Genomic DNA, 8,764 nt, shown 5'->3' on the forward strand with positions numbered 1-8,764 from the left:
ATGAGATTGACAAAACCGAGGAAGAGGATTCAGCTGAACAGTTAGTCACATACATCCAGGCATTAAGTGAAGAAGGGTGTCCATCAGAATAGAGACTTCCATTGAATGAGTCTGTGGCAAAGAAAGGGTCAAGGGACACCCCTCCACGAGCCAATGCTGTCAAAATGTTTGATTCTCCACTCAAAACCCAACTAGAGCCAATACAAACTCTGCAAGAGGTAACATTGAAGAGGGAGTTTAGAATTTGTATACAAATTGGAGAGCACGGGGAAGTTGTCCTTCCTCAGTCTGGTACATCAGATCGAAAGTGGGAGTGAAAAGGGACACTCAGAAGCGGAAATAGTTGAAGCAGTAATCAGAGCCATTACTACAGGATTGCCCCTAAGACACATCCTTGAGATAAAATGTGGACTGACACTTAGTAAACTGCTCACCATATTAAACACTTAGTAAACTGTTCACCATATTAAAAGGACACTACAAAGTGGACAGTGCCACAGACCTTTATCATCAGCTCCTCAACTTCTCCCAAGAATCTCAAGAAACTGCTCTCAATTTTGTATTCCGTGCTATTGAACTTAAAGTGAAATGGTGGTGGAAAATAGCAAATGAGGAAACTGATGAATTATACAGCAGCGCCACAATCCAGCGCAAGTTCCTCCGCTCCATGGAAACTGGGCTGCTCAGCAACTCCATTAAGTACCAGTTACTTCCTCTCCTGAGTGACTTGACCATAAGAGAGGCCCTCGAATGTCCCCCAAAAACGAGACCACAAATCGAACAGGGCCAGCTCCCCATCTCCTGAAAAGGGAGAGAAGGCCTCTCCGTGGGTGGGCGCTTCGTGGTCCCCTTTGATGCAACAAGCAACCCCCTGTCCAAACGTGTGACTGAAAAAATTAAGCCAGTTCCACCTACTCCCATAGCCTCTCAGGAGCGTAGCATCTCGGATGAGATTTCCCTCCTGACTGTGCATGATGTTGAGAGTGATGTTTCGGTGGCTACTGGAGGTGTGGAACCGAGTCCTACAAAAATTATGGATAAACAGGAGAAAATCTCCTTGATGGATTTGATTGATCTTGAGGTTGGAGTGCCAGAGAAACTGGATTATAGCTTGGCATAAAGTATGTTATCTCCACAGTTGGTCATGAAACTGCTGGGTTTTGATAAAACACCTAAAGAGCTGAATAAAAAATGGTTTTATACCTCACACGAAACTGGGTCTTGATGAACCCTCAACTAAGGAGAATTCCAGCAAAGTGAAACATCTTTCACTGCTTGGTCTGACGAGCAGAACCACACCCATAACAGAAATCTTCCAAACCTCTACCCCACTTCCACCGACCGACAAACCCAATAACTAGGTTCACCAATACTGTCCCACAATAGAGTGGTTGGACATCTTAATGTGGTGAGAAAACTACAGGTCTGGAAAATAAGCGGTTTCAAAAGATGGATGATTGTGGGAGATTCAAATCTATCCAGAATCCCAGAATATTGGATCGATCATTTGAAAATTGACAGCTTCCCAGGTGCTACCTTACGACACCTAGCTTCGGTTTTTGATAAGTGTGGGCGTCCAGATAAGGTGAAAAAACATATACGATATGATCGACATCATATCAGCTGGTATCAACCACAGAACTCTGGCACCCTAAGCAACCGCGATCAAACAACTCCAACATACCATGAGACTGGCAAAAGAAAATGTTCCTATGGCACGGATTTTGGTGCCCGTGATCAACGTCTCGAGGGATTTGCCTGAGAAGGAACAAGACAATTTGAAGGAAATCAACATATATCAAGAAGAATTTGCTCCATAGTTCTCTATTAGAGGAAGAAAAATTTGAGACTGGTTCAGATCATGTGCATTGGACACTTCAGACGGCTAGGGCCATGCTGGAGCACTGGTACCGCTTTTTAAACCATTGAGCCCAGTAGACACTTTTTCTGGGTTGGGCAATCATACGGATCTTAGTCCCAATTTTATGATATTTTCCAAACAAAACCAATTTCACAGGATTTTGACGGTTATAAAAATAATGTGAATGAACAACAACACCATAGTTCTTTGTCTAAACGTTCCACCGAGATTACTGGTAATGTCATGAATTTAGCCGAAAACCTGACACTGACTCCAATCCAAAAACAAGTACTTGAAAGGGGTTTGACTTTTGTACCTACATCTAATTTGCATAAGGATCAAAAGAATCAAATAACCTTTGAAGTACAGGAATTTCACAGACGTATTAAATAACAGCCCAATTTGAGAACAGGGCACGCCAGAACCCTCTGCCCTTTCTGCCGAAATTTGTCTGGACGCCTACATTAGGCAGTATACCACTTTGTCTCGGAAAAATTATTTGTTCGAATAATCATGCTCTGAAAAAATGTACATTTTCAGAAAAAGAATCCCATGAATGTGATGCAAGAAGAAAAACTTGCTATACGTCAATTAAAGGAAAAAAAAGAATATTGTCATCAAACCGGCAGATAAGGGCAGTGTAGTAGTCATTATGGATAGGTCACACTACATCCAGGTGGCCATGTGACAATTTAATGATGAAAAATACTACAAAAGGTTGCCTACACCCCTATTTTGGGACACCATTCCTATGGTTAAATACATAGTAGACCAAATGTTCAAGGAAAATTTCATCAATTTCAAACAACATAGGTATCTCCTGGATAGCAGTGATCCTAGGCCAAGACTGTTCTATCTTCTAACGATGGTTCATAAACCCCCTGGGTCTTGGAGTGAACCATACGCTGTCCCTCCAGGCCGTCCTATTGTTTCTGACTGTGACAGTGAGACTTATACAGAGTCAGGCCTAAAGGCTGTTCGTGAATTCTTCAGAAGTTATCCAGATCCCAAAAGACGAGATGAACACCTAATCAAATTGTTGGATATCAATTTGACGAGAAATGATTTTGAATTCAATAACGAATATTTTCTACAAACATGTGGAACGGCAATGGGCAAAACATTTGCACCATCATATGCCAATATTTTCATGGCGCATTGGGAGGAGGCAGCCCTTGCTGCAGCCCCTCTCAAGCCATTACAATATTTTAGATTTTTGGATGACATCTGGGGAATTTGGGGACACTCTGAATCCAAATTTCACACTTTCGCACAACATCTGAACACTCACTTTTCAAGAATCAATTACAATTAAATATATATAAGAAAAAAACGAATTTCCCCGAATATAAATACACACAATTTGTCAAAAATTTGCAAAATGACCACATAATTACATTTAATAAACCAATAGACCCAGGAAGGAAAAATTGTGTGAATTTGATTTACTGCAATAAAAGTGGGTGAAACTCGGAACTCCTTACGACAAAGACTGATACAGCAACGATACTGTGTGAAACAGGGTAAAAAGACTGACACACACATTGTACAACATTTTATTAGACATGACTGGTCAGCATTGAGGTGCATGACAATATACGACATGGGCAGGGAATTTGATAACAAGCTCATGGCTCAATTGAAAGAGCTCTCAGGTATCCAAATCACCCACAAGGTAATGGACAGGTGGATAGATTTAACCGTACCCTATTGTCCACATTACGGACCTTGGAGGACAAAGAGAAGGATGATTGGAAAGAGTCAAGAGTCAAAAAAGTCGAGACCCCAATGTAAGCAGCAACAGTAGTCAAAGAATAGCAACACATCGGATGACGACTTCACACCCACAGATGGTACCTTAGGCCGGTTCCGGAAAGACGACAGAGGCAGACTCCACTCAACCCTCTGGCAAAGTCCTTCCAGCCCCAAAGAAGTGTCCACCGCAAAACGAAGAGGTTTTGCCACTACAGAGCGAAGAGGATTTGCCACTACAGAGCGAAGAGGATTTGTCACTACAGAGCGAAGAGGATGTGCCTTCACGTAACCGAGACAGTGAACCTGACATGGAAGGACTTGGAAGTGGTGAGCCTGAAATTGACATGTTCGCTGGAAATTAAGGTATGACTCTCACTAGTGATGGGTCCAGCAACACAGATGCGCCGACGCACTCGCCGAGCTGTCAGAGCAATGCCCGCGTCGGTGCGCGTACCGCTTTAAGACAATCACGTGAACGACACATGAACTGTCGACTCGGCAAAAGCCGCGCCAAACTGTGTTTATAAGAAAGCGCGTCTGTCAACACGATGCACTTGCCAAAACAGGTCAGGACATTATTGATTTTTGTGGACAACTGGACAACGTGCAATATGGAGCAGCCCCGGGATAAAAAGAGTTTTTTTGCCGTGTGGGATCATTTTGATCTCATTTCGGAGAACAAGGTACTGTCATCATTTCAATCTCCTTATTTCACCCATTTCCTCTCAGATTTTCGACTTCTATTGTTCCCTTCTAATTCAAATTAATTCCAAGGTAACTCTTATTTCACATTCACATTTTTTTATACAGGTGAAATGTCGCATTTGTGACTGAGGTGTCATACGGCAACAAGAACACCTCCACAATGCTGAGGCACTATCGGGCCATGCACAAGAATGAAGTTCCCGATACACCCAGGATAAGCTCAGGTATACAGCCATTCTCTTATTTTCTCACAGTTTTGTTGATAATTACTTGGGAATCAGTAATTGTCATTGATTTATTCTCCACTTCATGTTTAACAATTAAGCTTCCAGGAAGCAGATACTTGATGAAGCACTGCTGAACTTCATTCTCAAGGACTGCCAGGCCCTCAGCATTGTGGAGAGTGAAAGGTTCAAGGAACTGATACAGGTCCTTGAACCCTCATATGTGTTGCCAACAAGAAAGGTTTGTGTGCAAGATACACAGAGTAGTAGTTGATATAGGCTATTTATTTAATCTGAGATTAAAATGTATTGATGTGCTTTTGGTTTATTTTACAGACCATCAAAACAATGGTTGCGAAAAAGTACCAGAAGGAACGGGAAAAGATGAAAATGGCAGTAAAGAAAGCTGTGGCAGTGAGTATAACAACTGACATGTGGACCTCTCTGAACATGGAGGCTTACTTGGCTCTTACCTGTTCCTACATTAATGAACATTTGCAGTTGTGTTCATCAGTGTTGGGTGTGCAATACTTTCCACAGTCACACTGCTGACAATTTGGCTCAGGTCAAAAGGGGCATAATGGAGGACTGGGCCATAACCAATAAGGTAAAGTGTCTTGTGAGTGACGCGGCACCAAACATGATCGCATCCACTAGACACCTGCAAATTCGCCACTCAATTTGCATTGCACATAGTCTCAATTTATTAGTCAGAAAATCATGTGATCAGGTCCTTGCACTTACAGACATCAGAAATAAAGGTAGGCACATTGTCACATATTTCCGGTCAAGCACTACAGCCAAGGAGAAGCTTGTTCAGGTGCAGCAACAGATGGGACGGTCTACTCTGAAACTCATAAATGAGGTGCCAACACGCTAGAACAGTACTTATGATATGCTGTCAAGGCTGCATGATGAGAGGGAACCAGTGTGGGTATCTCTGTCCTCTCTAAAAACGGATTTGACTCCACTGACAGCTGATGAGGTCGCCAACATAAGGGAAGAACTTCTACTGCTCAGTTCATTCCATCAAGCTACAGTGGAGTTGTCTGAAGAGAGGCGAGTGTCAGGTTCAAAGGTCATCCTGATGATGAAAATGCTCTATTATGCACTTGAGCGTCACGCTTCAACCTTGCGCACACAGGCAGCCATACAACTACACGAACACCTGAAGCGCAGAGTCACAGACACTGCTTCCAGTCTGGAGTCTAGTCTATGAGTGTGTTAACCTTAGCAACACTTCTAGACCCCAGGTTCAAAGCACTTGGGTTCCGCAGTTCCTCCAGGTGCACTGAGGCCATAAGCAGACTGCAGTCTGAGTGTGCGTGCGTCATCGGGCGCACAAACGAGGACCAGCCTGGATGCAACCACATCTGGCATGTTAATCATCATTATTAGTTGTTTTTTTTAATGTACTAAAATGCATTCATCTTCTTTAGATAACCTGTGGCATCACTTGGATGACGAAGTGGGGAGACAGGAAAGGAGCGCAACGGCAGACGCCATCTCAGAGGTGCAAAGATACATTGCAGAGGGGAATACTGGACGACATCAGGATCCACTTGAATATTGGTGAAACCAATAAAACTCCTACTCCAACCTCTTCTTAATGGCTAAAGAATTCCTGTGTACACCGGCCTCATCTGTACCATGTGAGCGTGTGTTCCCCACCGCTGGAGAAATAGCATGCAAGAAACGTAACAGACTGAATTTTAAGTCTTTGGAGAAACGTATTTTTTAAAATAAAAAATTGTAATGACAAAAAATCCACAAGCATCCTCATTTTCACATTGATACATATTTACATTATTTCAAGATATGGAATAATATGATATGAATGCAAAGCCTTGAATGATATTGTATACATTCGACTCGGTCCTCAAATCAGTGTCAGTTCAGTCTGTCAACTGGGTTACCTGAAGGGATGATTAAAGTCCAACAGGTGTCAGTATTAAGTGACACATTATCAACTCAGTTCAACACAGTGTGTCATTGTGTCAACACACTTCATGACGCCTCATCTACCCACTAGTGAGACAGCGACCTCAAAGGCAGAGACAGAGACCAAATGCACTAAGTTATGACACATTACTCCAGCCAACTTTGGTTCAAAGAGACTTGAAAGTAACAAAGAGTCAGAGTATTCAATGCAATAACCTTTGTAGGCCGTGGCTGTGTTAGGGTAATAATTTACCTGTTTATTAGGGGTGTAACGGTTCACCAAAGTCACGGTTTGGTACGTACCTCGGTATGCGGATCACGGTTTGGTATGGGTTCGGTACAGCAAAAAGCAACAACAAAACTTTCAAGTGCATACAACTAGGTTTTTTTGTGTAGTTTTAACAAATAGCAAGTTAAAATTCAGTTTGCTATAAAACGAAAAAAACATTCCATGTTATAAAAGCACAAAATACAATTCAAAAAAACGTGTGCATTAAAGTTGTCCATAAATAGTTGCTAACTCCCTGAAAAATAGATAAGGGACACCTCATTGGCAGGGACGGCTGACCTGACTGCCTTCACCAAGGGATGGGCGTATCGATAACAAAATACCGATATTCCGATCCAGAGTGCTCAATTTTAAGTATTGATCCTCAAGATAAAGTAGTGATATTAGCAATTAATTCATATATTTATTTATTTATTTATTTATTTATTTATTTATTTATTTATTTATTTATTTATTTATTTATTTATTAAGATATCATTTCGAAGGTTGTATTGTTACCCGATCAGAATATCCACTATGTGTTGTCAAGGCCAAAGATCTTTCTGCCTTGGCAGAAACGTCTTTGACTACTGCAGCGTAAAACACTGAGAAAGACATGTCATAGTTGAGGCTCAAAATGAGCTCACCTTTAATCAGTTCAGCAGAACATTTTTACATATTTGTCCACTTACTCTTCAGTATATTTATAGTTAAAGTGTAGTATATCAACTGTCTGAACAGTAAAAATCATGCATATGTTTGAACTTGTAGTTAAAGTAAGGCTGTGTGTGTATTCTTTATCCATTATTCATCAATTTATTACTTTTATGCATTATTAATCTATTCAATCTATATCAATTGTACTTGTTTATTCCACCCCAAAATTATGATATGTTGTTTGTCCAAACAATGCTAATATTCATTGCACAATCCCATATTAACAGGGGGCCGCATGATTTTTTTTCATGGGTTACTCACGAGTACCAGGACCAGTTCGGTTCATATCGGTCACGTATTTTGAGTCACGGATCGCATTGTGTTTCGGATCAGCAAAAAAAACAGAAAAAAGATAATTAGAACTTTGAATTCATTTATTTTATAAAACACTTTTGCCCATTAAAAAACCTCCTAATGTCTAATATCGCCATTTAGGATTTAAGAACGCAATATAAGGCAGGATACCTTGTTCTTTTATACACTGTACCACGTATAAAACAATAATGTTCTTATTTTATACGCGGTACAGTGTATAAAATAACAAGGTATCGTGCCAGACATTTTGAGCTGAATGTTTTCTTGAAATTACTTAATGAGCAAAAGTGTTTTTATAAAATAAATAAAGACAAGGTTTTATTCTATTTTTTGGAGCTTGAAGTGCAATTTAAGGCATCTTCTTTACACATGGACAGCGCACTACAAAATAATCTCCTCAATATTGAAAAAGTAACAAAAAAAAAAAAAAAAGCAAGCCAATTAAGGAACGGCTGTTGAACTACCAGCCAGGCACTTGTTGCTAATGATAACAGCTGCTAGCCACTAACGCCAGAGACTTGTGCCACATCATACAATGAAAGCGTAATTAACTAGCGGGTTGTTAGCGTCCTAAATTCGCCACTGAATATGACTTCCGGATGGCGTTGCGTTGATGTGGGTGGCAAGTTAAGACGTCGAAAACAAAAGTCAAGTTAGCTGTTACGCCACCACGGATTTAAAGTAAAAGTCTACTAAAGTAATTTAAAGTAAAAGTCTACTAAGGCTATTGCAGTGGCATCAATGATGCAATGTATTATTTGGTAAGATTTATTTTGAAGTTAGACTTTGCGGAGGTGGTGTGTTCGTTGAGTATGTTTGCAAAGCGCTCCCATATAGAGCAGGGGAGGGCATAGGGCCGTTACCGTAAATTGTCATATAAAAAGAACTGTTGTTCATTAATTCCATCGACATTTTTCAGATTATTTTTTACTCTGACGATATTACGGGACAAAGTGTGTCCCTTTACAACTCAATACG

General features: G+C 40.8%; 1 pseudogene across 1 annotated transcript; it reads left to right on the forward strand.

Moving 5' to 3' along the window:
- Nucleotides 1-822: 822 nt before the first annotated feature.
- On the forward strand, nucleotides 823-6,301 carry LOC147145559 (E3 SUMO-protein ligase ZBED1-like; annotated as a pseudogene). Its single transcript, XR_015087084.1, has 4 exons — nucleotides 823-4,299; nucleotides 4,427-4,545; nucleotides 4,647-4,786; nucleotides 4,882-6,301. The product of XR_015087084.1 is annotated as an E3 SUMO-protein ligase ZBED1-like (transcript).
- The last annotated feature ends 2,463 nt before the right edge of the window (nucleotides 6,302-8,764 follow it).

This window comes from Filicampus tigris, chromosome 6 (genome assembly GCF_054856515.1).
Source record: "Filicampus tigris isolate MCC_2025a chromosome 6, RoL_Ftig_1.0, whole genome shotgun sequence".
In the NCBI taxonomy this organism is placed as follows: domain Eukaryota; kingdom Metazoa; phylum Chordata; class Actinopteri; order Syngnathiformes; family Syngnathidae; genus Filicampus; species Filicampus tigris.